Raw genomic sequence first — 23,816 nt, 5'->3', positions numbered from 1 at the left:
GTAACAACTCATTTCGTTGGACTGGGTGGGTGATCAATGGGAATATTTAATTTATTAGTTCAAGAATAAATCAAAATATTCAGTAACTTAGTTCCAACTGGCGACCTAATCTAATTAAGTAATTTATCTGTCTTTTGGGGTAACTGTTAGCCTAAATTGATGGGATTATGTGGGTCTTCGGTATGGCAAGGCTGCATAGATCACAGTAATTATATAATAATTAAATTCATTCACCGAATGACCCCCGTAACAATATATAAAATATAGCCACAAATAACCTTGAGCGTTTGAATTCACTTGACCTTGACAAAACCTTACACCCAAAGAGTAATTTAGGCAAGTGCATCTACCCTGGTGCATTTACCCTCATGAGGATTCGACCCTATCCCTTATGTGACATGAAAGTGATTTCATCCATGGCAGATTAAAAAAGAGATTAGGTTGTAAGGAAGGTACTGAGTGACATACTGGCTAGGTGTTGTCTAGTTTATTGGTGGTTCCTTACTGAATGAGTGTACAGAATCTTCGAAGTTGTTATTGGCTGGTGCGAGCCGCAATGTAGTTTCTACACACAGACAAGGCAAAACAGAGATTATGTTTCGGACATCTGTGCTTGTCGACAGACAAATAGATGGCGATTGTGAGAGACATAATAAATGTACAATGATAAAACATATATCAATGGAAAAGCCAGGAAATTCCACATATGGACATTTGCATGAGATTCGAGACAGATTAATGAATGCAATGCAGTAGCATAATATATGTGAAATGGCGAGACGTTTTGCATCTTCACAAACAGAAACATACATACATTTTGACACAGAAGATTCGGTGGAACATTATGAGTACATGATCAGAATGCTTGCATGGCAATGCAAGTAGTGGTGATTGTACATGAATTGAGACAACAATGGTTAGAGAGAAATAGACAGGAATATTGTATGGTAGAAATCAAGTTTCTTCGAGCGCTCCCCTCCAGCTGACGCACGGGAGGGAGAGAGAGAAAGCGGGATGCTTTGTCTTGTTTTGTCCGATGGATGACTCACACACAAACGTGTGCCGTAGTCCCTTACAATACTCCCCTCCCGAAGCAAGGCCCCAATGCAGAAATTGTCTTGCTGACAATTCGAATGGGCACGAAGGGCTTGGACTTTGGGCAGGCAGGAGGCTGAAGGGCGGCACCGGCCAGCAGGAACTCGAGGAGGACAGCAGCGGGTTGAAGGATGACATCGGCTGGTCCTTCGTTGGTCAGGTCATCTGGTACGAGTTCGGGGTCGGCGGCAGGCTGCCTGGAGGAGGAGTCCATGGTTCCTGTGGTGGCGTGGGTCATCTCGGAGGGTCAGACTTCTACTGAAGGCTCGGGAACGGCGGGAAGCTGAGTCGGGGAGGCGGCGAAGGGTTCGCTGGCGCATGGGTCGTCATCATGGGTCGGACGTCTACCATCAGCTCCTTTGGGTCACTCCGGGGTCACCAGTGTAAGAAAGGTGCGAAATAATGAGCAGGAAGATAAGTACTGCTGGTGGGATGGCCTTCTCTGCTCGATGGAGTTGACGGGCTCCATGGTGAGGTCCTCCAGCAGGAGGCAGTTGGTGGAGTGTGCGGGCGTGGTTGCCCGCTTGGCCCCCTTTGTGAAGTCTGTCAGCTGCTGCGACAACCTGATTAGGTCCTCGACTGGCAAGGTGTATGCTTCCGTGATCTGCCCACGGACCTCAGGCAGTAGCTGCCGCAGGAAGATCTCCCTCGACAGGCTGATTTCTTTGCGCCTGCTGCTGCTGTCAGCCTCAGGGAGGAGGAGGAGGTCCTGGAGGGCGTGACACATTTCCAAGAGGTTTTCCCCCTGCCAGGGGTTGAGGGCGAGGTCAAGGGCGTGGGCAGCTCTCTCGGAGACCAGCAGGGAGCAGGTCTCGACGAGAGTGGATATAAGTTCTTAGAAGGTGGCGGGGCCCAACGTCCTTATCAACCAAGGGGTGATCTCCTTATATATCTCCTCCTGGAGGGCGTTAATGGTGATGTCCACCTTCAACACCTTGTCCATCAGGCCTTCTATTGTGAATTACCCCTCGACCCTGTAGAACCAAGACACTGCGTTCTCCCTGGTGAATGGCGGCAGCCTTATGTTAAGGGCCGTCTTTGGTTGGTCCGTGATTGTACATGAGTCGAGACAACAATGGTTAGAGAGAAACAGACAGGAATATTGTATGGTAGAAATCGCGTTCCTTCAAGCACTCCCCTCCAGCTGACGCACGGGAGGGAGAGAGAGAGAAAGCAGAATACTTTGTCTTGTTTTGTCCGATGGATGACTCACACGCACACATTTGCCCGTAGGACCGCCATGCGGTCCCTTACAAGGTCACTGACATCCCTGCATCAAATCAAAACTCATATGGTCGTGTCATGACTAGCAACAGTCTCTTTTGGGTCTTATTCCCCAGATAAATTGAATTCGACAATACAGCTATTTATTTTGTGCTTTAAAATTTGAAAGTAATTAAGAATGCCATATACAAAATAAGTCAGAAATGATCAGTCATTATTTATACAATACAAAATATATGTATATGTATACATACATACATATAAAGAACATACATATATACAGTATATATATAAATATATATACATGGACAGTATATATATATATATATATATATATATATATATATATATATATATATATATATGTGTGTGTGTGTGTGTGTGTGTGTGTGTGTGTGTGTGTGTGTGTGTGTGTGTGTGTAAAGTAGGCAGGAGAAGGGCGCAGGAACACATACAGATCCAGTACATACATTTGTTGTCGACGCGTTTCTTGACCCGTGGTCACATCATCAGGACATCTACAGTTATAACGTAAAAAGGGCATTCAGCATACATAATTGAAAGTAAACATACAAAAAACATAAGAAAACTTAAAATGGAAAATCACTTAAACTTTAACAATCACACTTAAATACATTTACACATTAAAACACCAATAACAGAGAACATAAAATGAATTTGACAAAAAATTGAACTTAATAAAAAGGAATTAAAATAAACTTAAAAGGGAGAGCAGTTTTTTATTAAGTTCACTTTAAGTTTTCTTTTATTGGTTTTTAATGTGTAAATGTATTTAAGTGTAATTGTTTAACTGATTTTCTATTTTAAGATTTCTTATGCTTTGTGTATGTTTACTTTCAATTATGTATGCTGAATGCCCTTTTTTACGTTATAACTGTAGATGTCCTGATAACGTGACCACGGGTCAAGAAACACGTCGACAACAAATGTATGTACTGGATCTGTGTGTGTTCCTGCGCCCTTCCCCTGCCTACTATAGTAGTGCCATCCAATGTGTGGATTTATAATATATATATATATATATATATATATATATATATATATATATATATATATATATATATATATATATATATATATATATATATATATATATGTATGTATGTATACATATATATATATATATATATATATATATATATATATATATATATATATATATATATATACCATATATATATATATATATATATATATATATATATATATATATATATATCAGGCATAATTTTGTAATGGCCACACCGATCCCTTAACCGTTATTATTCCGTCTCCCTTCTAATACGCTCATTTCTATAAAACTTATAATCCTGATACAGACAAATGAAGAAGCCCCAGCTCCAGTTGTGAGACTCGAACACACGCTCGAAGAAGTTAAAATAAAACTGCTCGGCCGTCCAGATTGATATAAGTTTATATAAGCTCATAAACACATATAGCCTATCTGTCGAATTCAGAAACATTTTACTAGAGGTAGATTAGAGCTCTCCTACCATCCCAGCACAGTATTTTAGCATTTAGCGTTTATTAGACTGAAATATATGTAGAAAATCTACTGGACACTTTCACCCAGTGTAAGTCACTGTGGCTAACTTTCTGTCACCTAAGTTAGCATACATAATTGGAATTATCTACACAGGACTAAAGCAGTGTGATTTCCAGGGAACCAAGTCTACGATATCTCACTGATGAGGTCAACGACCTTGCAAGATTATGAGTTACCATGGTAATATATATATATATATATATATATATATATATATATATATATACATATGTATACACCTTATACATACATACATACATATATATATATATATATATATATATATATATATATATATATATATATATATATATATATATATATATATATATATAATCAGGCCTTTACATTAATAAGCGATGGTTCAAGAGAAAAAGCACCATCCCGGTCACTACCACATCCATACATTAACTGCTGAATCGTGGATGCATCCCTCGTGCAGTTAAACCTTTACTGCATTTGTCATTCATCCATGTTTGCACGGATTCTCGAACTTCCTGGATACTGAGACCCTTCCTTTATAATACCTCTTTCCCTCCATCTATCCTACCCTCGTGGGACTTCCTCTCCTTCTCTCATCTAATAATTCTGGAATTTATGCTTTTTCCACTTCTGCATATCTTCACATTTCTCTCCCTACCAATTCTTGTTGCATCACATACACAGCAAAAAAAAAACTCATCCCAACAGCTTCAACACTTTTTCTTTAATCCATATTCGACATCCAAACTTCACTACACAAGACAGGTGATTCAACAATGCCTTCTTACATTCTCACCATGGCTTCCACGGGGCAATTTTTATACATACCTTACTACTCCCCTTGCTTCACCTATTCTATGAACTCTCCAATCCTCTTACTTCCACTCTTAACTTTTACTCTTGCAAACACTTTATACACACACTCACACACACATATATACATATTAACTTTATCACATACACAATTGTTCTGTGCAATAGTAGAACCATACTTGATAATGTGGACTGTTTGTCCAAGAAAGCTTGTCACTTTTTCTGAATAAATACTCCATTAGATACCATCCAGTTTGAATGAGGTCCTTTTAGTAATACATATACATATGCGTGAGAGAGAGAGAGAGAGAGAGAGAGAGAGAGAGAGAGAGAGAGAGAGAGAGAGAGAGAGAGATAATTCCAGCAGAGCGTATGTCTGCTTCCTCGTTCCCCGCTCCGCCTTCCCTACCCCTCCTTCCCTGCCTCCCTTCCTCCCTGCCTCCCCTCCTTCCTTCCTTCCTTCGGCACAACATGACCGTCCGTTGATTACGTCCGAAGGTGTGTGCTAATTGATCGAGGCTCGCGTGATCTCCCCCATTTACCTATTCTCCTAAGACGAAAACGAAAACAGCAGTTTCCCTGCTGAAACCTGCTCGATCCACCTGCTGGTTTTCCGTCAAGGTTTTTCCTTTTTATTGATTTCTTCTCTTCCTGCGATGCAAGACGCTTAAATGAAAAACCTAAGAGACCCAATAATTTCGGTTTATTAAACCAGACACCCTGCAATATGCAGAAACAGGCAAAGACAAAGGAAGAGACAGACGGAGAAAGGCTGAGACAAAGAAAAGAGACAGACAGAGTGATAGAGGAAGAGAAACAAACCCTCAACAAAACAAAACAAAAAAAAAACGAATCGTAGTTCTAACCTATTTTAACAGTCTAGACAAATTTGGATTCCTTTCAAAACTACCGGTGAAATTTTTATTAAGAGTGGATACACCGCTCGGTAATCGGAATCTAATGAGAAAATTTTAGTGAGGTCTCTTGATTCTACAAAAGATGTGCTAAAGAACTTTTTTGAGCTGGGAAATTTGGCTGTCTAGCTAATTTGGCGTCACCACAAGGGAATCTTGACCCCGAGCCTATTCTGAAGGAATTTATAACATGAAAATGGAACCTAGAATGGAAGATGTGTGTGCGTGTGTGTGAAGTTTACACTTGCAGATTCGTGAATTAGGTCAATAGAACACTCCCCACGAAATCAAGAGATAAAAAAGTATAGAAACATCTGTTGGGATTTGCGAAGGAATGTGAGATGAGAAAGCACGAAAATAAATTCAAAGAAAGTCCAGTAATCTGGCCCAGATAAAATCTCTCATGACATGTATTAGTACCAGGATACCATTTACGAAGAACGATGCTCTAAAAAATATTCAGCACATCCGATAAACTATTCAAAATTAACATTCACGCTCTACAGTCAAGGAAAAACTAAAACGGCGATGGAGAAGGTTGATGCTGATAATTTGAAGTCTCTGAATCCAGAAATAAACTTTGGAAAAGCAAGGCTGAATAACATTCTAACAGAAAATTCTCTCTCTCTCTCTCTCTCTCTCTCTCTCTCTCTCTCTCTCTCTCTCTCTCTCTCTCTCTCGTCATTTCTTCCAAGTCAAGCTAATTACCATCACCAATCACCTTGCCCACTGTCCTTCTCAGGGCTTTCACTGGTCTCACACGTCCCCGTTTTACCTTTGATAGCTTCCTAGGAAATTCTTATTTAGAAATGACCATCCATTCTCAATATACAGTATGCTCAGTCTACTTAACGTTGACATTTTAATTCGAATACAGTGGTTTCCTTGAACACATCAGACATCTTATGACTAAATTTCAAAGTCCTTTCATGTAATTTCTTATAGTCTCGAGACATGCACATGAATTGTTTAGTTTAAATGGTAATGATCATCATAAGTAACGTAATTCCAAGAAAAATCCAATTTACGAATATTAATTCCTGTACTCATGAATTAATGTGCAATTCAAATTTTGCAGATTACAGATTTAAACACAATTCCCTAACAAGTGACTCAATGAACACAAATAATTGCTTAGCTTACTACATATAGTTTGAACTGTTGCTAAAAATGCATGCCACGATGCACTATACTTCGAAGTAGCATTTCATCTAATTATAAGCACCATCATCTATATTAATGCTAGAAAGACCATTGCCCTAATCTTTGCAGGATGAGGAATAAAAGACACCTGAACAAAATATGAAGTCCGAACCTCTTCAAAACGAGTAACACGTAATCTAACGGAATTTCTCTACTGACATGTACCTCGTGAAAGGATGCCAAACACGATATATTCCGACGACGGTCTAAATAACAATTACCATTTTTAGGAAAACTAAAACCGCTCCGAGCAATTTTGGTTATAAGAGAAAGATTTCCGGAGGTTGTAGGCATTCTAAGAGAACGATATTTCAGCCATCGTAACGCTCAAGAGATGAAGCACGCGATTCGAAGAATAATCTTTTTGACAGATTTTTTGGTGGGTTTAGTTGATAATTTAATAAAGCCTGGATTTCGAGGTAATGTCAAGCCATCTCAGTCAGTGTGCAACGTTGTGTATGCACATCGAATCATGCAGTGGGAGCACGGCACGAGTCTGACTATATCCTTAAGTGGTCTGTTCTAAATATATATTGCTGCAACTACACACTGCATCGCTCATGGGGCAAGCAAAGACCCACCTACTAAAACAGTCGCTTCACCTGTGTTCTGAACTATCTTATTTTCAGTCATTAATCATGTTGGTCCTGAAGAGTAAAACAACTGAGGTTCCGGAGCACGACCCTGTGGAACCCAAAACAGTAATTTCGGCTTAGGAAAACACCGTCAACGACAAATCCGCTCTCAGTTACTTAAGAAAGAAAAAGAAGAAGAGACTTTGAGCAAGACGAAGTAGGGAGCCTCCAACACCTAAGTCTCAAAAATTATTTAGACGACCCTTGTGGCTATCGAACTTGAAGGCAGCGATGAAGTCAATTTGGAAAAGTCAACACTCATGCCCAGGGTGAAGGATGTCTTGGACATAACTGGTTCGACATAAAAGGGCATCACTAGTATGTAAATATTTCTTAAAACTATACTGCCTGTCAGGAAAATGATTACCTCAAACTGCATGGAAAAAATTAAAAATGGTTCCACAATCGTTGAAATCAGCCCTTAAACGTTTCGAAAAATGCGCAGTATCAGATCATTTCCACTCATTAAATATCACATAATTCCGAAGATTATGAGACTATACAAACACAAACCTAGAATACTTTTATTTCCACAACTTACGGCACGAGATTCTAAGCATAAGTAATCCTCATAACTTCACTGCTCTTGAGTTCCTAATGACCAGGATTTCTTATAGTCACCTCAAACTGAATATAATAAATCAATGAATGTCAAATTTCGGCCCTTGTGTATTAACACACAGTTAACAATTCTGGCACATTTAAGGCCGTCATAATTCAAAACTAAGAACTCTGCAAGGTTAAAAATTGCCAATTGCACTTGGTGGACAGCACATCTTTGGCTACGCCAACCATCGCAAGACTTAAGTGCTCATTTACGTGAGTTACCCAATAAATGTATTTTCTCTACTCGTCGTCCGTTTTCTTTTTTAAGAAATCCTACTTGAGAAATCCTACGATACTTGGGCGATTTAATAACATTATTTCAACTTTGCTGCCGAGAGCAAAATGCATTCATGATTCCCTAACATTCTGAATGGTAAAAACTGACCTTACACCTTGCCGAAGTAAAATACGTATTTAATTATAAAGCTCAGAAATAATGACATTTTCATGCAATGATAATAATTGTTTACCCTTGTTAACCACTCATTACGCAGGAACTGTTAGACTAACCGGTGTCACTCTTAATATAATATCTCAACATTTGTCCTCCTCTCTATTGCCCTCTTATGGAAGACTGACCAAGTCATCAAAAGAACAAAAGGCTCAGAGCACCGTCATTAAATAAACAAGCTACAAACAACTCATAAATCAAAGTACAGCACTACTCATTAAACTCTCTACATCGAGTTACAAAAGGAATATTTTGATACTAGGTCACAATAAGCAAAAAATGGTTAAATTTCCTCACTTAAAAGTGTGCGTGTAATAGGAATCAACTTTAAATTTAAGTCTGAAAAGAATCACTAGACATTTTCGACACGACTCGATGAAACATGAACATCAGGCGAACTGCACATCGCCTCTGACAAAGAACACGCAACGTCTCTGTTACGCTCATCCTTGACGTATATCAAAATGTAGTGTCTAGATAAGTCCAACTTAATTACATGCATTTTTTCTATATACCAATATAAGAAAGACGAAAATGGTTTCAAATTTTCAGAGGCGAAAATGGTCTTGTGATTTCTGACCTTTATGGGTCGGTTTCCAGGCAATACAGAAAGGTCAAATTTTGTGGTATGTCTAAGACAAACGAAGAATTCCAATACTGTATGTACACTCCCAAAGAGTATGTAAAACAACGCCACAAATACCCGAAATCCGGACAAAAGCAAGACAAATTCACAAGGGATCTTGTAACCCTAAAGTATGGGAAATGCCACAAGAAAGGCTGTGTCCAGTACCACATACCACACGTCATAAACAACAGAACACGTGTCAACTGAAAAGAAGTAGCAACGAGAATTCAAATACATCCGATCGTGAAGTTTAACTGTAAGCTAACATGTGGTCTTTAGGTGATTCAGTTAATGGGGAACAAAACTGAAAAAATTATAATAGATAGAAAGGACTGATTTATTGCTACTAAAGTAAACATGGTTAACTAATGATAAAAGATAAGTAAAAAATGCGCCGAAGTTTCTTCGGCGCAATCGAGTTTTCTGCACACCGTATAATGCTGCATAAACTCTCAGCCACTGCCCATGAAATTCTCAGCCGCGGCCCAAGAACCTTTCGGCCACGGCCCGGTGAATTCTATGAATTCTAATACACACCGAGAAGAACAAAGCAGGTGGCGAAGTAGATATTATTCTCCCTGAACAGATAGCAAAATGTGAAGGAAATAAACGTGTGTAGTTGTGAAAAAAAAATCGAATATGCTGGCATTAAGACATTATAGAACAAGAAAAAGTAACGGAACAGAACTGCTATTTAGACCAACAATTACAAATGAAGTATATTCAGTGACGAGGTTATGGGTAATCTAAACACCTCTGACGATGGAATAAGTTATAACCTGGGCTGCTTGTCTGTCCTGTTGGAGTCGGTGAAATTGAAACATTCTCCTACAAGGGTTGCAGCTTGACTTGCAGTAGTAGTAGTAGTAGTAGTAGTAGTAGTAGTAGTAGTAGTAGTAGTAGTAGTAAAAAAAAGACTCATAGTAGCATGAGTCTCGAAATGGCGAAACAAATCCACAGCCATGTTTATGTACATACTGTATATTTAAAGATAAATCTGTACAGACAGTTTTCGGGAATCTGTTCGGGAATCGAACAGATTCCCGAAAGCTCTTTGTACAGATTTATCTTTGAATATATGTACATATACATAACTGTGGATTTGTTTCTCCATTATTATTATTATTATTATTATTATTATTATTATTATTATTATTATTATTATTATTATTATTATTCCGATAAGACATTAACAACTAAGAAATGTAGCTTTCATAAAGTTATACTTTCACATTATTATAGTAAAAACAATACTAGTAAATAACTGTGTAATTACGGAACTGAACTTATTATAGCTGCCGTTTTAATATTTACAAAACGACTTACTTACATGTCACAAGGCTTAATCAATGAGGCAACCAAATTAATAATGAATAACTTTCGGAGTGACGGGGTCACGCCCATTCTAAATTAGCTTCACCTAATAAGAGGAGAATCAAATACAAAATATGTTCTGACCTACATCGCAATAAAGAATTCGAAAACAAAATATAAAAAAAAAAGATCTGCCCAAGTTATTTAACAGAGTAAGTGCAACTACAGTATATACACAAGAGCATGGATCAATCTGTGTTAGAAAACCGTCTGAGCACACAGCACCAGGAACTAAATGATGTAAAAACTAGTTGTGTTTAAGAGGAAACCAAAGACATATCTGTTTAAAAACATTTACGATTGAAGAGGATAACTTATTCACGAAAACTATGAGCTACTGCTGAAAATGAAAAGACAAATCCTTGATGAACCATGAGGGCCATGCGGATTATCTTAAAAAATACAGGAAGACGATGATGATGATGATGATGAAGTACATAATATGAGCAATTTAGCTAATTAATGTAAGGCAATCAATCAACTGAATGCAAATACTTAAAATATTACACAAATAAGTATATACAGAAAACTACATTTAAACATTTCAAAAACAAATTTTAACAATGGAGGAAGCAACAGCTGAATCCTAATTTCTATTAATGAAGCATCAGGCACTGTTTGTGTCTAATCACCACGGTTTTATCGAAAGTTAACGAATAATGTGGTGACACTCGCAAAACTAAAAAAATAAAAATACTCTTAATATATATATTCGGCAACATAAAACTAAAATTATTACAGAAAACCATATTTGTCCTGTGGCACTTTTGCAGCTGATACCTTTTGCTCTTAAGACTAAAACTGCAATGAAATATACTTATGGACAACAAACACTGCCATCTATGGGCAAGGTATGCAAGTACATCAACTTCGTTCCATACGAACCCTGCGCCGCGCCATGATGCTGAAAGTGAGTAATGAATTTTTGGAGTAAGTAATTAATACTAATTTAATAAAAGTCTGATTAAATAATAAATTAGTGTTAAGCGCATTACACACTATAGTGAACACTGAAATACATCTGTAAGTGCATAATGGTGATTCTTACATTTAACTTCATATCATTATGTAGGTTAAGCGACAGCAAACATCATTTCGTTGGGATTGGGGGAGGAGGGGAGGGCCATTACAAGGGGAGAGCAGGGTTGTGTAGGGAGGGGTGGGAAGGGGAAGGGGTCTGGTTTCCTGGGAACTATGTTTTATAGCTGACGCCTCAGGGGGAGCAGATCCCCTTTAAAACTGATGAAAATACATGACAAAATATGTAAATTATTAGCTGATGCAAGTGTCATGATGGGTAGGGGACCCCAGTTCTAATCACTTTTAAACGCTCTCTCTCTCTCTCTCTCTCTCTCTCTCTCTCTCTCTCTCTCTCTCTCTCTCTCTCTCTCTCTCTCTCTCGGCGCGTTCCCTAAAATCCCTTATGCCTCTGTTGACCCAAGCGGTGAATTATGTACCTAGTTGTTACGTGACTGTTGCGGACTGCAGTTAAGGTGGAGAGAGAGAATTACACCTGATTAGTGCTTTTTTTTTTAGCTTCGTCAAAATGTAAACCATAAAAACGAGAGAGCCTCGACGAGGAAATCCTCAATTCACTGATGTCAAAATAACCATGACAGTCATTCATAAAATTCTCTCTCTCCCTCTCCAAATTATAACACTTCGTCTTTCGTTCCGATACGGTTATCATTGTTCAAAGTTCACTCAAGCACTATCCCTAAGTAAGTTGTTTTCCATGTGAATATACTTTCAGCACTTATGTTTTTGCTATGGTCAGGAAACATCCATAGACCGTTAAGTCAAACATGCAAACCTCGTGAAGAGATAGCACTTAGGTATTATATTAGCCAACAAACTAAGGAAGCACTATTTTCAAAAAGCATTCATAGGTACGCACACAAACCCATATTATATATATATATGTGTGTGTGTGTGTGTGTGTAAATCATAAAACATGCGCCTTCTCTCCGTCTCAGTCCCACAAGGACTTCGAGTCGGTCACTAAAACGAACATAATTTGACTTTGCAGTACAGAAGAGATCAGGAGAGGGTTTCTTTATGACGCCAAAAAAGAATTTCTCCTTGACATTAGCATTATAAACGTCCTTATTATTAGTGGTTGCAGCAGTAGCAGGAGCAACCGTTAAAGCACTGCCATTACCAAACAACAAAAATCAGGATGAAATTAGCAGTTATAAAAACAAGACTTCAACTTTTGACACACTCGACTCATCTGTCACCTCTAAACCAGTCAGGTCACGTCGCGATACGCGCTAATGGCTGGGGCTTACAGGTACTAACAAAGATTATTTAACACTAATGAGACCTGCAATGACCTCCATCACTCTGCACTGTCTATTTCGAACACTACTTGCTTTTTTTCTAATGGGAAGAGATAAAATGCATATACCATTTGGGAAGAACACTTTAAAATGTAAATTTACTTAAATACCATAACGACAAGGAGATAACCAAGTTATATGAATTATAAACAAACACCAGTCAGCAACAGAGTCTCTACTATAGCAGTATAGCTACTTACCGACATTGACGACTGCTCGCTCTGGAAAAGTTAAGTATACCTTAGTTTACCCAGACCACTTAGCTGATTAACAGCTCTCCTAGGGCTGCCCGAAGGATTAGACTTATTTTACGTGCCTAAGAACCAACTGATTACCTAGCAACGGGACTTACAGCTTATTGTGGAATCCGAACCACATTATACCGAGAAATTAATTTCTATCACCAGAAATAAATTCCTCTAATTGTTCATTGGCCGGCCGGAGACTCGAACTAGGGCCTAGCAGAGTGCTAGCCGACAACTCTACCGACTCGTCCAACGAGGAACTCGGAGCAGGATACAATTACCTACAGGCACCAATGCCTTGAGCTGAGGGACTGCAACAATATGTTGATACAATCTACTTAAAGAGGGTACATTAACGTCGACAAACATCTACCTGTCAACACTGGATACAACTAAGTGATTTTAAAGTGACGAAAGAGGTTTCAGCATCTTGCCAACATCAAATGGAGAGACAAGGACTCGATAGGAAGGAAAGATGACAGATGCACCTTCAAGCCAGCGAAAAGGATGAAGTTATCACTTGTTACAAATTCGGTTTTGATTCCAATTTTCCACGGAGTATTACAAAGATAGCATCTATCCTCTTTTTTCAGTTTTCCTACAAAATCTTCATTATGGAACATTAGGAAGAGGAGTACCACAAGGATGTGTATTAGGCCCCAATATCGTTTTGTATTTATACGATTGGATTGTCCAACATACTACAGGGACATGGGGTAAAGTTCAAGGCATTTGGAGACAACAAATTTTATTCTTCCATAAACAATATTGAAGATACAAATGAGAATATGCATGATGTTCTTACCAGTGTTATGGAGTAGATGACATCCAAGCAGTTGAAATTAAATTAAAATAAAACTGAGTTTATGTTGGTAGAAAGGAAAAACCATTAAAGAAACTGGTGATTTAAGGCTAAATACAAATAGAAATGTAACTCCGATCGCTGACAAAGCACATGACTTAGTGTACTACCAAACGCTATGTTTTTAATCTGGCAATAATGGACTTGAAAGTGGGCGGTAACTTGAAAATGGTTGGTTAAATGTAACGCATTCGAATAACATCGATATATTTTATATATATACTTGGTGATTTAGCTGAAGGCTTATTTTATAACCTAAATTTCCCTCTCACAAGTATGTTATGTTGTTAATAATGCTATCGAGTTGAGAGACTATGAAAAAATGTGTTAATTAGTACAGAAGTGAATAGCACGGTTGCCGAAGTCAACGTCTTCAAGTGTATTTCGGATGCTAAGTTTTTCGCACGGAATTTTTCATGCATTCCCCATACGTTTTAACGCAGATTAGGAAAAATCATCACAAACATTAGAAGTAAAATGCAGTTATCAATATTTTTTTAAAGATTAGATCTAACTCAAAACGTAAAAATAATGAAAATAACGAAAGTTACATTTGACAACCAAGGAGATGTATCATCAATATCTCTCAGAAAACTAAAAAAGGTGGATAATGGGAAAAGTAGATAAATATTAGGTGAGAAATGGAAATATACTGAAAACAAAATGCATATAGCAGTGGTCTAAAAAAGACAGTACTTAATTAACTAAAAGGGATAGTGTGAAGTCATCCGATAGCGTCTGTTCCGTTTAAATTACGTACCCGAAGGGTTTCGCAATTTTCACAAATTTTACGTTTTGAGTAAGATCTAATCTTTAGAAAATTTGATAATTACACATTTCTTCTAATATCTGTATGATTTGTTCCAATCTGCGTTGAAATCTATGGAAAATACATAAAAGGCTCTGCCCTATTTTCAGGGTTCTTATACTTTGGACTTTAGCCTTCAGGTTTTCCAACAACTGAGTACGACGAATTCCGTACTTGCCGCCATTACTGAGGTAATTTGCTGGTTAAAGGGCAAGATATCTACCACGATCATTCCATCTACCTTTTGAGTGCTGAAAAAAAGTTTTCGTGAGAAACCGGAAATGACAATTGGTACCAGGCGGATTATACGGTAAGTAAATAATCTTACTGGAGGAGGACATTGTTATGCATATATGTCAAACACTGATTATGAATATTCTATTTCCACCTACGCATGCGACCGAGGCTTGCAAAAATGCCCAAATATTTCTGCTGTTTTAAGACGAGTAAGTAGTTGTGTTAACAGAATTTTTCACTACATTTTAATTATCCCGTCGATTTAATCGAAAAAGAGATGTCGAGCTTTTGAACATGGAAAACGCGGTGAGTTCCACTGCTAAGCTACTGACATCTGAGTTCTGAATTATTCGCATGCAGCTTCAAATAAGAAAGATCCGTAAAAAAGGACAAAAAAGTACAAAAGCCGGCGTCATTACCAACCGAGATATGAAAAGTGGCTGATCTAATACCACAGGTTTTAACGAAGATAAACACTCACAGACACTAATAAATCAACTAACACAGTAAGCTTTATTACGCAGATTTGTTAAGTATGTAACTAAAAAATACAGAATTCCTTATTTTTCTAGGGGCCAACAGCCCTCTAAAGCTAAAAGAAATCTGTATTTTTATAATTACCAAATCTACAAAGTAAGGTCTTTTTGTCTCTTGCATTTGTTGGGACGTGATTTTCTTTGTGGAGTAATAATAATAATAATGATGATAATAATAATAGTAACTTCAATGAAACAACTTTACCTGTCTAAAAATTCCAAGGTCATAAAATCCCAGTCATGCAGACGACAGGTGATATTTAACTGAAAAAACAAAATAATTATAATAATAAATTTCGTAGTAGTAGTAGTAGTAGTAGTAGTAGTAGTAGTAGTAGTAGTAGTAGTAGTAGTAGTAGTGCTTTTTAAAGAACAAGCCAAAGGTCACTGACATACCGGGCTATCCCCCAGTCAACAAAAAGTTAACATGTAGAAGGGAAGAGCAGATGCATGGAAAACTGAAATTCGACAAGATAAAGAACAGAGGATGGGGCTAAACAATTCTAAAAGCTACTGATCTAACACTTTGAAAGGCTCTGAACATGACTAAATAATATATAATTACCAGTACTCATCAGCTATGAAATGTAAAAAAAAAAAAAAATTAAGGCACAGAAGCGAGATGCTTTCAAAAAACATCAGAGCTTCTCTTAATACTTACGAGCATCAACATCCACAACACTTCCGGGAACACTGTTCCACAATTTTACAAAACGATAAAACCTCGTGACCACACTAAAGATTCTGGCATATGAAGACCAAGTCCTTTGACAGAATAGCTACATATGAGTGAGAAAAGCACAACAGATAATTGTGTGCACTGCTTCTAGCAAAATCCCTAAGTGGTAAAAAGTCGAAAATTAAGAACATGGAAGAATTACTGAATCCACACAGCTACTGATGCGATTCCAATGACAAGTTTACTACGAAAGCACGAAAAGACAGCCAGTCGCATCTGGCCACTCATTTTCAGAGATCAGGTTAACTACAATGAGATGCCGTAGCTTTAAGACGAGAGATAACAGTGATGATCATAACCAACACGGTCATGATTTTAAACGCATAACATCTTTCTAGCAACGTTCTGACGCGCTCGCATTTCGTTATCAAAGCTATCAACAAATTCTAATAAAATAGCCGAAGTCTGCGGTTTTGATTTTTATCATATGAGTAAACTAGCCTTAAGTAGATGGGTTACAGTGCTTCATTTCCTTGGTTTTTTTATTTATTTTTTATCTGTTCCTTTGATGTTAATATCTGCATGTTTTGTTTTTCGTATTCCCTCGGGCCCTAATTTTCTTAATAAGTTTTTGCTTCAGGCTATTTACTTTCACGTAATATAGATCGAGTATATTTATAGAGCTCGCGTATTTTTTCAACTCGCAGTTTTCTTTTGAAGCTTAACAAGAAGTCCTAAATGTGTCAAGAGTCATTATAAAAATTTGGCTGGTTCCTTTACGCGTTACAGTTCATCACTTTGTTGACATTTCTGCAACGGTCAAGATGATGATGATGATGATGATGATGATGATGATGACGAATTGACTACCATGGTTCTATAGAATTCCTAACAAGGAAAAAAAGCAAAAAGAGAATGATCTGGACATAATTTCATAAAAAATAATTAACAAATAAATAAATTTCAGAGAAAAAATAAATAAACTAAACCTCAGCAGCATGGCGCTCTGGAACATCATGGATGCAAACTGAATGCAAAAAAGGGAATAAAGAGCAACAGGAGCAGGACACACGAATGTCTTGTTGACTCAATAACGCCTCAGTCTGATGTTCGTATCCCAGGAACAAGCGAATACAGAAACAGTACAGGACCAAGAAGAGACAGGAGACAAGCATTCGAAAGCAAGAATGTGAAGAATCGATCCGGCCTCCATAGAAGAAAGAAAGAAAGAAAAGAAAATTCAGGCTTTTAGACATTACAGAACCTAATGTAAAAATGGATGCACCTTTCTTCAGAGAAACGGTTTTCGAAAAACGGGTTCTTATCACCAGATGGCGGCGAGTTTTAGGCAATGCTGAATTAATGACTTCAAGACTCACTCAAATCGTGTATCCAACTCTTCGAGTCGATTAAACCTTAAAAACGGCTTTTCATCAGGTTGTCTCAGTATTTTTGCACTGCAATTTAATTAACATATAAATCTGAATAGTCCTTCAATATAAAAAAAAAAACAGCAATCACAGATAACTTCCATCAGTTCTATTCTATTAAAATCAGTCGGTCACAGTCAGCTCACCGGAAAACGAGTTGCCTCTTTTCTTTAAAAGGTAACATAAACACCGAAACTCAGTAACATGAACACCGAAACTCACAGTTCGTAAACATATCCTCTGATAAAGAAATATTTTCTCGCAAAGTAACTTGTTCATATAACGTACCACAAGAGAACTGAAAGTGAGGCAGACTAAACATATTATAAGAAGTGAACTCGGACTGCCAAAAAAAGTAAACAAAGAACAAGTTCCTTCAACGAGGTCCACAAACAAGCAAAAAATTAGACCCAAATAACCAGTTTCCTTAAAGTAGTCTCTTTATGGCCAATCCAGCTGATGCAAGACATGCGAGCACTACATGAGACGTTTTATGACAAATTCAAAAATACATCTTTGTAAATGATATAAAAATTTATCAGTCAATTAATTAATTAATTAACTGTTTACCAAAGATGAAAGAAAACAGAAAAGTCTTATCCAGACAAAAAGAAATCCAGTTTTAACTTGACGAGCAAACCAATTCAAAAATTTCTTGAAAGCTATCTCTTAAGAGATCATGGTTCACTATAATCAGCTTCTGAAGCATTCAACTGCTCCATGCGCTTCCAGCCAGCGCATCCACTTAAGCTAAGTATTCTCAGGCACAGTAAGAGTTACACCTACGGATTTTCAAAAGAAGTTCATATAGACTGCAAATAGATACGATCGTGTAAGACCTTTAAGTTGTAATAGAAACGAACGCGCGTGATCAAAGGATAGCAGTAAAAAGAAAATTCTCTCTTTCCTCGTGATGCTACGGTAGCAGTACTCACACCTCGCAACTTAAGAACCCACAATCAATCCCTCAGGCGGAAGAGAAAAGGCAGGGTACAGTCGCGTTTCCTTAAAAATCCAGTATCCCTCTGCTAACTTAGGCACTTCATTAAGTAAGTTGTCTGGCTGTTGGTGGACTGTCATGAATCGCAGATGTGTCAGAAGAGAAAGAACGGGAAAAATAACAGAAAACAACATACTTAAAGAATCAGTTATTCGTCAAAATCCGTACTATCACACCATAATAAAAAGAATGCAAGGGCCTCGACGAGGTAATCCTCACTATGAACCACTTCATTCGATACTTGACATTCTAAAACTGAAAGAGCCCACGCAAAACCTGAAACATTATAACTAGCTTACAGAAAACTCTTAAAAGAACCGACAATCAAACTTCAAATTCATGCATAGTTAAATTTATTCAACGCAACGTAGAGGAAGAAATTTTCAGTGGGTACGAATCTGTCTTTTCTCTAGTCTAGAGTCTACTGACAAACAACACCAAACACAATCGTCATACTTAGCAAAAACGAACAACTGCCATTACCGACGTTAATGGGCACTTCATCTCCCGATCTTTTATTTTTTATGATCTGTAAACCATGATGAAGAGCTTGAATAATTGAATTGAACTGAATATACAGTTTAGGCCAAAGACCAAGCACTGGGACCTATGAGGTCATTCAGCGCTGGAAAGGAAATTGAGAGTAGGTAGGTCCGAGAGGTGTAACAGGAGGAAAACCTCGCAGTTGCACTATGAAATATTTGTTAAGAGAGGGTGGACAGCGAGATAGAAGAAAGATAATATGAATGGAGGTACTGTAAAAATTTAGAACTTGAAGCATTAACGCTTGTAACAAACAGGATAACCTTTGTTCGATTAACTGAAGCATATCTAATAATAACAGTTATAATACTAATAACAAAAGATCTGAAATTGATAGTAATAATTATGGAGTTCGCCATATCCGAAAATACTGAAAAGGGAAGATGCAAATCGAAAGGAATTTTACATAATAACACAATACAAATCGACTTCACTTTACTTCATTACCACGTACAATTGGTCTTTTCACATCACGTGATTGCGGAATATACCGATTTTCGGTTTATAAACACACAACATACATTATATATATATATATGTGTGTGCGTGTGTATATATATATATATATATATATATATATATATATATATATATTAAATATACTGTATATATATATATATATTAGTTCCTCGTTATATATAGTCGGTAGAGTTTGTGGGCTAGCGCTCGCTAGGCCTGAGTTCGAGTCTCCAGCCGGCTAATGAAGAATTAGAGGAATTTATTTCTGGTGATAGAAATTCATTTCTCGCTATAACGTGGTTCGGATTCCACAATAAGCTGTAGGTCCCGTTGCTAAGTAACCAATTGGTTCTTAGCCACGTAAAATAAGTCTAATCCTTCAGGGCCATCCCTAGGAGAGCTGTTAATCAGCTCAGTGGTCTGGTAAAACTAAGGTATACTTGACTTTTAACTTATATATATATATATATATATATATATATATATATATATATATATATATATATATATATATATATATATATATATATATATATATATATATATATATATATATATATATATATATATATATATATACGTGTATAATTATAATTATATAGATGTGTGTATGTGTACGTATGTATATAATCTTACATGGACACAAGCAAAAGTAAGGGACTATGCACGCATTTTTCCAGTAGAATTCTATTGGTAAGTTTTGAACGAAAAATTCAGAAAAACACAATATACAGAAATCAAAACTGAAGGAAAACGATTAAACAATATAATGACTTGAGGCACGTGTCAGAAACCGCATGGGAAAAGGTATACTAATCCAGAAATATCCCTGTTACCTAATATTGTGGCCTACAGCCTGATTAAAACACCTTTTAACAATAGTCTCTAAACGCATGTGCAACGTTGACAAAACTCTACGTTATATCAACCATAATTTCACTGCACTGAAATTGAAAATTGGACTTGACGTTTTTAATAGTTTTCCAAAGTCGTTTACTGTGTCCCTTACATAATCCTATCTACATTGTGACTGATTTATGCCTATTAAAGAAAACTCTCTTATTCACTTCCTGCCGCGGGTTTACCAGAAACCATGCGCAACTGATTTTGGCGAGTAAAAAATACTGCGTTTCTCATCTACCGGTTTTAAAGTTGGATAAATTGGTTCATAAAGATAAAACTAGGTCAAGGTCATTGTTCATAGGTCACGTGATGAGGCTGCCATGCAGAATCATCTGCTTAATTTTCAAAAAAACATTTAAAAAAATTCAGGAATAGCATCGTATTATCATCGTCACCTGCAAGAGTCGATATAACAATTAGCTCAGAAATTTGTATGACTACACGATGTCAATGTGCCAGCTGCACACTGATAAAAATGTTTAAAGACTAATATACTACACTAACTATTCCGAATGCCGTATAAACAGCTATCATATTCACCAATCTTGCTCGCCAAGGGCGGCACCTACTGGCACCCCGGGTGAGCGAACCAATCAGGAACGTCCATCTGCGGGCAGCAACCCTACGAACAATACACTCATTAACGTGCACTCCAGCGCACGCACGCAAGAGCGCACACAACCATCACCGCGCGAGAGCAGACTTCGCCCGAGGAGAATCGCTTCAGGCAGCTAGTGAAAAATCGACCTGATCTGAGACCCCCTATATATACCGCCACGAGCGCCCTGTGCCTTTACGGGCTGCTCTAGGAGCAAGAGCCCGTGCTGGCACAAGGCCAGCTAAATCTAAAACAACAACAACGTCCAGAAGATGACCATCGAGCTGGTCGAAACATGTCGATAGAAAAAGTACTGAAAATACCAGACAGACGGCAGAAAAAGAAAAAAAAGAAGAAATACCATCAAGAAAATCTACGGATTTACATCCCTGCTGTAATGCTTTAGAATAAAGAATTTCATCTGTAAGAAATACGCTGTTTCATCCATCAAAATATGAACATTGGACAATTACTGACTAATACTGATGTGCAGGAAAAGCGAATTATTAGAAGAATTGAGAAAACTCAGTATAAAATCAATTCGCAAAACGCAGCCATTTTATTCAACAATAATAATAATAATACACTTTGTTATAGTGGTTCACTATCGAGAAACTCCCAGGAACTGAAAGGATAGTGACAAAGTCTTGATAAAGACATGACCATGCCTAGCTTCAGCCCTTATAAAACCTTCCGTAAATCGGAAGCTGAGAATCAACCTCCTTCCTATGGGGAAATGAATGAAGCAGAGAGCTAGCGACATACACTAACACACTTTATGTAAATGCAACGAGTAATAACCACATTCACCTCAACTTGACTCAAACAAAGTAGGTAAGATCAGCAAGTAGTAGCTGATGGATGGTTGTGGTGTCACCGCTTACAACTGAATTATGATGAGTTACCAGGTGGGAATGAAGAGGTAGGGTGTCACAGTTAGAGAATGAATGAATATGCCATTATTGAGAGTGAATGAATGATTCTGACGATATCAGCACGGTATGAAGACAGGTAGCGAATAAATGATGGTGATGTCATCATTTGCTAAATAATGACGTTATGAGTTACTAATTTTGATGTCACCTTTCAAAAATTCTCTAATGACATTACACGATTATACCTCCACCGGTAGTGAATTACGACGTCACCAGCTGCAAATAAATCATGACGTCACAATTAGTAAATTATTTATTATGGCATGACCCAATGTGAATAAATTATCATGGCCTTCCTGTCAGCAAATGAGTTATCGTGACGTCACCGTCGGCATCTCGGTTATCGTGACGTCATCGTTTCCCAGCGAATTATTAACACAATTTGCAATTAAGTTCTCCATGGGAAGGGAGGAGAGACAGACTGGTTTAAGGGCGGGGGGCGTTGGGGAAGAGACAGGAGGAGAAGGGAACTTTGTATTTATCCCCTATGGGCGATGCTTAACATTACTCGTCCTAGCCTGGCAAATACTTGGTGCATTCCCCTGTCGTTGTCCTTTTCTGCCACTCAGCAAAGTAAGCTTGCGAAACTTTTCCAATGAACCTAATACTTCAGGCTGATAAAATGGGCTGAGAAAAATAACGAGCTAAATTTGACTGCTTATTTCCCAGATAAATGGAATATAGAATTTAGGCCAAACGCTGGCCCCTATGAGGTCACTCGGCGCTAAAACGGAAATTGAGAGTAGAAAGGTTTGAAAAGCGTAACAGGCGGAAACTGCCGCAGATGCACTATGAATCAATTGTTAGGTGAGGGTGGAAAGGAAGATGGAAGAAAGAGAATATGAATGGAAGTACAGCAAAAGGAACGAAAGGGGTTGCAGCTAGGGGCCGAAGGGACATTGCAAAGAACCTAAAGTAATGCCTACAGTGCATGCACAAGGTGTGCTGACGGGACTACCCCAGATAAAAGCAATGATGTGATAATACCGAAAAGCAATTCATTACATCGGATACACCATATATTAAAACACTTGTTTACTTTTTAGTTTGTTTACATATGACAAAGGATACACACTGTCTTCCACGTTTTCTGATACGACCCTCAGTCTCCTCATTAAAGTTTAATGTAGGTGAACGCTACGAATTCCACTTCAGCCTCATAGCTTACACATCACCAAAGGAACAAATATCCAGGTCTATCGTAAGTTCTCCTTAATACTTCACTATTTAACAGTGTAACCTTGCGTGAAGATTCACTAGTGCATTTTTTTTGCCATAATAATGTTACGAATTATAAACAATTACATCTCTGATATTCCACGCTGTGCTTTTGGAATTGACCCGTATTAATATTACTTTTATTGAGAGAGAGAGAGAGAGAGAGAGAGAGAGAGAGAGAGAGAGAGAGAGAGACTCAACCATCAATATCAATATCAGTATAAGGTTTTACTGCAGAATCAAAATCGCACTAACCTAAGTACTAACTTGATCAAAAATATGGAAATCCGTCAAAATCAATTCCTGTGATTTTCTACCTGATTTATTGACTGATAGAATTTATGTCAGAAGAAGGAACACCTATCATTTCAAATCCAAACGTTCTTTGAAAACTTGCCTTACAAAAAGAAAACTGTTTCCTTGAATGGGATGCATTTGTTTTTATCTTGAAACAAATCAGGTATATGTAGCTGCGATCTAGGTTATAAAAAATATCTGCATTGATACTTTCCGCGATGAATTTCAACAA

The 23,816-nt window shown here is 37.6% G+C and overlaps 1 protein-coding gene across 7 annotated transcripts in view; it reads right to left on the bottom strand.

Annotated features, from left to right (window-relative positions):
• Positions 1–23,816, bottom strand: part of LOC136840608 (uncharacterized) — a 776,063-nt gene that overhangs the window by 731,462 nt on the left and 20,785 nt on the right. For 2 of the 7 annotated variants that reach the window (XM_067107300.1, XM_067107297.1), the window contains exon 2: positions 15,728–15,786. The exons of the other annotated variants lie outside the window; for them this stretch is intronic. The gene's annotated coding sequence lies outside the window, so the exon portion shown is untranslated. The remainder of the gene's footprint in view (positions 1–15,727; positions 15,787–23,816) is intronic. 7 annotated transcript variants of the gene reach the window in all.

The sequence above is a fragment of the Macrobrachium rosenbergii genome, chromosome 8 (assembly GCF_040412425.1).
Source record: "Macrobrachium rosenbergii isolate ZJJX-2024 chromosome 8, ASM4041242v1, whole genome shotgun sequence".
In the NCBI taxonomy this organism is placed as follows: Eukaryota; Metazoa; Arthropoda; class Malacostraca; order Decapoda; family Palaemonidae; genus Macrobrachium; species Macrobrachium rosenbergii.
Note: the sequence above shows the minus strand (reverse complement) of the source record. Positions and strands in the feature narration are given on the sequence as shown.